We start from the raw sequence: 8,741 nt of genomic DNA, 5'->3' as shown, positions 1-8,741 counted from the left end.
TCCCCTACCTCGAGAAATGCTGAACATGTTCTTTCTTTTTGATTTTCTGATTCCAGATCTTTGCACACTTTGTTGTAATATTTTACTTTATCTTCTCAGGTTGACTTTTGAAATTTTCTGTTCAGCTCTTGTACCTCCACATTTCTTCCATTTGCTTTAGCATCTCTACACTGGAGAGCAAGTTGCAGTGTCTCTTCTGACATTAATTTTGATCTTTTCCTTCTTTCTTGTCTTCTTAATGACTTTTTGCTTTCTTTGTGTATGATATTCTTGATGTCATCCCACAACTCTTCTGGTCTTTGGTCTTTAGTGTTTAATGTATCAAATCTGTTCTTCAGGTGATCTCTCAATTCAGATGGGATATATTCAAGGTTATATTTTGGCTTTCGTGGACTTGTTTTCATTATCTTCAGCTTCAGTTTGAATTTGCATATGAGTAATTGATGGGCTGTTCCACAATCTGCCCCTGGCTGTTTTTATGGATGACATTCCATCTGGTGAGGTCCATGTGTATAGTCGTCTCTTATGCTGTCTAAAGAAGGTATTTGAAATGAACAAATCACTGATTTTGCTGAGTTCTATCATGCAATATCCAGCATCATTTGTATCACCAAGGCCATATTTTCCAATTACTGATCCTTCCTCTTTGCTCCCAACCTTTGCATTCCAATCACCAGTAATGATCAATACATCTTGATTGCATGTTTGATCAAATTCAGATTGAAGAAGTTGGTGGAATTCTTCTATTTTATTCTCACTGGCTTTAGTGGTTGGTGTGTAAATTTGAATAATAGTGGTATTAAATGGGCTTCCCTGTAGCTGCATGGATATTATTCTATCACAGACAGTGTTGTACCTCATGATTGATCTGGATATGTTCCTTTTGACAATGACTGAAACACTATTCCGCTTCAATTTGTGATTCCCAGCATAGTAAACCATGTGGTTGTCAGATTCAAAATGGCCAATACCAGTCCATTTCAGCTCACTTATGCCTAAGATATAGATGTTTATACCTTCCATTTCATTTTTGACAGTTTCTAATTTCCCTAGATTCATACTTTATACATTACATGTTCCAATTATTAATGGATGTTTACCACCTGTTTCTCTTCATTTTGAGTTGTGCCCCATCAGCAAATAAAGGTCCTGCGGGCTTTACTCCTATGGGTTTTACTCCATTCGTGTCATCATGGTCAACTCTACTTTGAGGAGGCAGCTCTTCCCCAGTCGCATTTTGAAGTGCCTTCCAACCTGAGGGGCTCATTCTCCAGCACTATATCTAACAGTGTTTTTCTGCTATTCATAAGGTTTTCAGTGACTAAATATTTGGAAATAGTTCATCACTCCTTCTTAGTCTGTCTTAGTCTGGAAGCTCATCTGAAACCTGCCCACCATGGGTGACCCTGCTGGTATTTAAAATACTGGTGGCATAGCTTCCAGAATCACAGCAAATCACAAGCTACCACAGTATGACAAACTGACAGACGAGTGTTGGAAGAAATCCTATATAGTGTTGGTTAAGTAGAACCAACTGAATGGCCCTTAACAAGAGGAACAACAAAGTAAAAGGGAACCTGAATATCAATCTTAGAACAGTGGCTATAGTTAAAAATTAACTCCCTTCTTGTTACATTCCATAACTGGTCACTGTTTTTCAATCTCCAAAGCAGAAATTGTGGCTTAAACAAGGTGGGGAAACTCTCCTCCTAGGAACAAAGGCAAAATCAGAAAACAAGAACAGTTGAAGTAGTCACTATGTTAGGGATACAGCCACCGGAACTATAGACACATTCACCCCAACTATTGGAATAGAAAAATTATAGAATAATGCATGACAACAAGTACCATTACCTTTATGTTCTTCCCCCACTAAAAATCCAGCCTGTCATCCAGTCTAGAGACACACTTGGGAGTTTCCACCTTCTCTGTCCCCCTGTAATACCCAATAAATACTTACTCTTTACTCTGAGCCCTGTCTCTGAGTATTGGATGATTTAGTGACAGCATTTCCTTCAAGGGAGTTCTATTCTGTGACAAGAGGTAACACTCAAGAAGATCTCCCAAGGATTGCACTCAATGTGTTTGCTGCCTATTAGGTTTCAGTGGTCTTATGCTGTTTTTATGGATTGAATGTGTCCCTCAAAATATGTGCTGGAGTCCTAACCCCATACCCCTGGATAAAATGCTTTGTGAGGATAGGTTTTTGTTACGTTAATGGGACCATATCAGTGTATATTGTGTTCTAAACTTAATCACTCTGAGTTATAAAAAGAGGAAATTAGACACAGGAGCAAGCCTCTATTGGAGGACACAGTTGTTACATGAAGATCACCAAAGAATGTGGGGCTACAGAACTGAAAGAGACAAAGATCTTCACCAAGATCTGACAAAGAGAGAACCTCCTCCAGCACCCTAAATTCTGACACCTAATCTCCTAAATTGTGAGAAAATAAATTTCTGTTTGTTGAAGTCACTCACTTGTGGCATGTCAAGTGGTTCAAGCCAGATTCAGATGAGGAAGTGGGATGAGGGATATCATTGCTGATGTGAGATAAATCTTGGCTGAAAGCAGAGAATACCATAAAGATGTTTACCTGTGCTTTATTGACTGTGCAAACGCTTTCAACTGTGTAGATCATGACAAGCTATGGAAAACAGTGCTGAGTATAAGTATTCTGGAACATTTATTGGTACTCATGAGGAACCTGTATATAGACTAAGATGCAGGCATTTGAACAGAACAAGGGGGCACTGAATGGTATGAAATTAGCAAAGGTTTGCACCAGCATTGTATTGTCCACCATACCTGTTAAATCTGTATGCTGAGCAAATAATCCAAGAAGCTGGATTATATGAAGAAGAACATGGCATCAGGATTGGAGGAATATTCATTAACAACCTGCAAAAACAGATGATACAGCCTTACTTGCTGAAAGCGAAGTGGGTTTAAAATACTTACTGATGAAGATCAAAGACCTCAGTCTTCAGTATGGAGTGCATCTCAATGTAAAGGAAACTAAAATCTTTACCTTTGGAGCAATATATAGCTTCGTGATAAATGAAGAAAAGATTAAAGTTGTTAAATATTCATTTTGCTTGGATCCACTATCAACACTCATGAAAGCTGCAGTCAAGAAATCAAATGACATATTGCATCTGGAAAACATGCTGCATAACTTCTTTTTTAAAGTGTTCAAGAACAAAGATGTCAGTTTTAGGATTAAGGTGGGTCTGACCTAAGTCATGGCATTTTCAATAGCTTCATATGTTGGACAGTGAATAAGGAAGACCATAAGAATTGATGTATTTGAGTTATGGTGTTGGAGAAGAACGTTAAAAGTACCAAGGACTGCTAGAAGAACAAACAAATCTGTGTTGAGAGAAGTACCGTCAGAATGATACTTGGAAGCCAGAATGGTGAGAATTTGTCTTTCATATATTGGACATGTTGTCAGGAGGGACAAGTCCCTGGAAAGAACACCATGTTTGGTAAAATGGAGAGTCAGTGAAAAAGAGGAAGACCCCCAATGAGATGGATTGGTACAATTATAGCAACAATGGGCTCAAGCGTAACAACGATTGTGGGGATGATTCAGACTTGGACACTGTTTCATTCTGTTGTGCATGAGGTTACTAGGCATCAGTACTGACTCAATGGTACCTAACAACAATAACAGCAACATGTTGGAAGAGACAGTTATTCACCTAAAGTTGTATTCCTAAGTATCTTTTGTGAATGTGGGATAATAAAGTTATTCAGAAATAAATAAAAACTTAAAATGCTTACAATATCATGGTATACTCTAAAAACCTGTCTCCATAGTGTATGTGAAGAAGAATTAAAATAATCCCCAAAGAATGTTTGAGTTTCAGAAGAATTGGTAACACATGAAATGAGTAAATATAAGTAAAAGCAACTAACATTAATATAGTAATATTTATTTTGTGGATAAAAAAAAGATGAGTATTTGACAACAGTATTGTTTGGGATGTGCAAGAAAGCCATGCTAGAGGGATTTTTAAAATCAATATTTTCATTTTTAATGCTGTGATGAGGTCTACTATTATATCAGATAAATATTTAATACCACAAAGAAAAGAGAAGAAAAGAAGTACATGTATAGACCAGTGGTAATGTATTATAAACGAAGGATTATGGTTGATTTAATCTGTAAGTAGAAGTCCTAAGAGGGAAGGAAGAATGGAGGGAAGGAAGAAAAGAGGTAAGCAGAAACTCTGACAAATAGTTTGGAACAATTGAATAATGCATAAAACAGGTAAGTACTAGAATCACTTGATAAGTTAGTTATTAAATATATAATTACTTACATTCTTAATGGAATATAATTGAACTTTCATGACAAGTAAAAATGCTGATACAATATTGAAAATAAATGATTGTAATTATTTATACGAATGCAGACCCACTATTGTCAAGCCAGTTCAGACCAATAAACACCCTGTAAGAGTAAAACTGCTCCCTGAAGTTTCCAAGACTATAAATGTTTACAGTAGCAGACAACCTTATCTGTCTCCCACAGAGTGCCTGGTGGATTTGAACCACTGACCTTGTGGTTAGAAGCCTAATACTTAATTCACTGTGCCACTAGGGCTCCTATAAGAATGCCAGTTAAATGATTTTTCCAAGAGAAAAAACTGGATGAAAATAGAATTAAATAGTATTAGTAATTTTAATTGAAAAGTAGAAGCATATTTTCTTTTTTAAAAAAAGTTTTTATTGTGAATTGAATGATAGTTTACATGGGAGAACATTGGTTTTGCACTCATCCTATCATATTTCATTTCATTTCATTTCAATGATTACAATCCCTCCTGCATAATCATTCAGCAGTGTTTGCTTCCAGTCCCTCTGGTTTTTGTTTTTTTCTTTTTTGATATACACCGAAACACTCAGGAATATATAATCATTTAAACAATCAAAGGACACATTCTGCAAGTCTGCCTACTGGCTGCCAGCACACAGCCTTTCTCTTTCCCTGAGTCTAGAGTCCTCAGCTGCTCTATCTCTCCATGTCATCCTCTCTGCCTCCATCTCTGGTGTCACTGTTTTTCTGGATCAGGTACCACATTCCACTTCTCTCTTGATGGTCCTAGGGTCCTCTGTTTCTGGAATGTAAGATTAACTACTCCCCCCTTTATGTTACAAAACTTCTACCTTTACAGTTGTGACAATCACAATTCATCATGATAACAATTACTATTGAATCATAGGAATCTTATGCCCATCTCCTTTCACCATATCTGTTTAGACAAAATGAAAATTATTCAGTGGGGATTCTACCTTCCCCTACACATTCTGAAACTAAACTCACTCTTGAAAACTTGTAAGCCAGTCTCTTCATGCCTTTATAGCCCCCTCATTTTAGGTAGCCAGTCTAAGTTGCCCATCCCTACCAACCCTGTGTACAGAGGATAGGATTGATACTTGATGTGAAGACTCCTTCCCTCCTAGTTGGTATTTTGAATTACTAAATCCATAAGTATACGTCAAGTTCATAAAATTGTAGCAATTTAAGAGATTGAAGTGATTCGGGGTGGGCCAAGCACTTGGGGGTCGCACTTCGAGGGCTGGGTAGACGAGACAATGCTGGGTGGGTGGGCGGCTGTGGAAATGGTGTGGAGAGGAAGGGGACAGCTTGGCTGCTCTTGCTGCTTGGGTATTCAGGGTGGATCCAGGGAGGGCGAGACCCTAGATTTAGAGGAAAGTGACTCCCGCACATTTCGCTCGCAGACTGGAGAGCAGTCACTTTGAGAACATTGGAAGGGGGCGCTGCTGGGGGGAGAGATCGAGCCTCCTGCCCAGCGTCACCCTTTATACTAGAAAGCTGGCGGGTACTATGGGGAAAAAAAAAAAAAAACTAGAAGAAAGTGGAAGAGGTGTTAGAAGAGGAGGAAGAGGAGTGTGTGGTGGAAAAGGTTCTCTACCGCCGAGTGGTAAAGGGCAAAGAGGAGAACCTCTTAAAGTGGAAGGGTTTCTCAGATGAAGACCACACGTGGGAGCCAGAAGAGAACCTGGATTGTCCTGACCTCATTGCTGAGTTTCTACAGTCACAGAAAACAGCTCATAAGACAGATAAATCAGAGGGAGGCAAGCGCAAAGCTGATTCTGATTCTGAAGATAAGGGAGAGGAGAGTAAACCAAAGAAGAAGAAAGAAGAGTCAGAAAAACCACGAGGCTTTGCCCGGCGTTTGGAGCTGGAGCGGATTTTTGGAGCTACAGACTCCAGTGGAGAGCTGATGTTCCTGATGAAATGGAAAAACTCTTGATGAGGCTGACCTGGTTCCCATCAAGGAAGTCAACGTCAAGTGCCCACAGGTTGTCATATCCTATATGAGGAAAGGCTGACGTGGCATTCCTAACCCTCGGAGGATGATGACAAAAAAGATGACAAGAATTAACTCTATTGAGTACCAGCCCCTGTCACATGACTGTGGGTTTAAAGTGGGGAGGGAAGGAGTTCTACTTGTCGACGCTATAGAAGTGGCTTGAGAAGATGTCCTTTGAAGAGCCAGTATAGTTTCTGTGCCCTACATCAGCCCAAGTGCTTTAAAGCCGTCCCATGCTGTATAGATTGCACACCCATCCCAGCGGAAAGGAAGCGAATAAGTGTTTCAAGGCAACGCATTCTGCACTTTGCTGAGAAATGCAAAGGGCCTTCTATGAAGGACAAAACTTGCAGAATGAGTGTGTGGGAGAACAAAGAGATAATGAACATCTTCAAAGAGCATCTCCACAGCCCACAGCCTTCTTCCCAATAGTGTTAACTCTACATTTTTACAACGTAGCATGCATGTAGGTTTTGGCTATTACTGGTATATATTTGGGGTGGGTGGGGTGGGTGGGGAAAAGGGAGATGGATAGGATTATTTTGTTAAAATTTGGGGCCTGATTGGGAAAATGATGAAACAATACAAAGAACCAACAACTGTTGATTTGGTTCTATGTCCAAAATATTTTACCTTTAAAAAAAAAAGTCATTGGCAACAGAAATGAGGACAGTGAGAGACTGCTTAAAAGCTCTGTGTGCCTGGAACTTAAGCCAAGGTGTTCCCTGCCTGAGCTTAATGCTGTCACTACAAAGGACTAAGCCAGTAAATTACCAAAGCCTCCATTTTGGAATGGAAACTGACTGAGGAGGGAATGTTTTTTTTATTGGAAAGTACACATAAGCAGATTATTCTGTTTCAGAGGTACTAATTCTTGAAATTGACAAGAAGACCCTTGTAAATCATAGATAACAGGGTATCCATCCAAGCCTCTGGGTGAGCTATTTGGAGGAGGCAAAGGAGAGTAGTGGAGATGAGAAAGTGGGAAAGATAAGAGCCCAAGTTCTTGGGGTAGAAATCTCTTGGAGTCTCTCTATGTTATGAACTTTGAACTCTTAAGCCATTAGTGGCAGGGTTCAGTCACTAACAGCACAAGTTTCATTGAACTAATAATTTGAGGGCTGAAAGATTTTTAAAGCCCTAGTCTTAGGAGAAAAGTAAACTTTCACACTGGGGCAGTGGTTCACTTAGAAAAACAAAACAAACAACCATTTTTTTTTTTTTAATTCTAAGAATGAACTGATACCCAAAATGTTTTGTCTTGAATTATGAGAGCCATCAGTTCTTGACATCATCTGAACTACATCTAGAGCTGCATTGTAAACTTTTAAGGCATATTTTAGGTTTCTGTGAAAACATTGTTTAAATGTAAACTTCATACTACCCTGTCAGTTTTGTCTTAATAAAACTATAGATTTATATATAAAAAAATTGTAGCAATTTACTATTTACTAAAAAAAAGATTCCTTTATCAAAAATTTTTATCTTCCTTTAGTTGAGTTCTGATCATTGAGCCATCAAAGCTAGTTCAAATGGGTACTATCTGCAAGTTCTGGTGTTCTTGTGCATCTCCCCTCACTTCACATCAGCTAGATGCTTCACTCTCAGCCCTAGCCCTCCATCATTATGTCCTTGTCCGTGGGCTTAGGAATCCCCAGGTTTTACCATACCTTGGACCAAACAGCCAGAAACATATTTTCTTAATATACATATTTTCTAAGTTAAAAAGCAAATATGTGTATAGTTTAGTACTGTACAAAGCCAAATCATGTTTATAAAATATACAGTAGTGAAAAAGAAGACACAAAGAAGTGTAAACTACTTTGTAATCTATTGCATATTTTTATTCTTATGGTGAGAAATGGGAAGAAAAACCAAACAATTGGTAACTTGCTTCATCGATCTTCATAGTGTAAAAATGTACTCAAATGACAAAATTGCATAACTAAGACAAGAATCCATAACATTAGTGACTCAATTCAGAATTTACTATTTGATAAATTTGTTGTTGTTATGTGCCATGGAGTCAGTTCTGACTCACAGCGACCCTGTACTGGGTTTCTGAGGCTGTAAATCTTTATGGGAGCAGAAAGCCTCATCTTTCTCCCCCGGAACAGCTGGTAGTTTTGAACTGCCAACCTTGAGGTTCACAACCCGATTCCTAACCACTACACTACCAGAGCTCCTTATTTGATAAATACATCTTCAAAAATAAAGCCACTGAAAGTAAATTAGAATCGAAATAATTATCTGGCCCATTGCTCTGTCCTTGCAAAACTAAATACAAGCCAACACAAGTAAGCAGTTGTTGTTTTTTTCATTAGCATTTTAAAGGAAAGAGGCTCTTACAAGCACTTTTCATATATATAACATGAGCAAAGAAAAATTCC

General features: G+C 38.5%; 1 pseudogene; it reads left to right on the top strand.

The window, feature by feature from the left end:
* The window catches only part of LOC102820636, a 16,567-nt pseudogene extending 10,144 nt beyond the window's left edge, over window positions 1-6,423 (top strand).
* Window positions 6,424-8,741: the final 2,318 nt, after the last annotated feature.

This window comes from Chrysochloris asiatica, unplaced genomic scaffold (genome assembly GCF_000296735.1).
Source record: "Chrysochloris asiatica unplaced genomic scaffold, ChrAsi1.0 scaffold00568, whole genome shotgun sequence".
Lineage (NCBI taxonomy): Eukaryota > Metazoa > Chordata > Mammalia > Afrosoricida > Chrysochloridae > Chrysochloris > Chrysochloris asiatica.
Note: the sequence above shows the minus strand (reverse complement) of the source record. Positions and strands in the feature narration are given on the sequence as shown.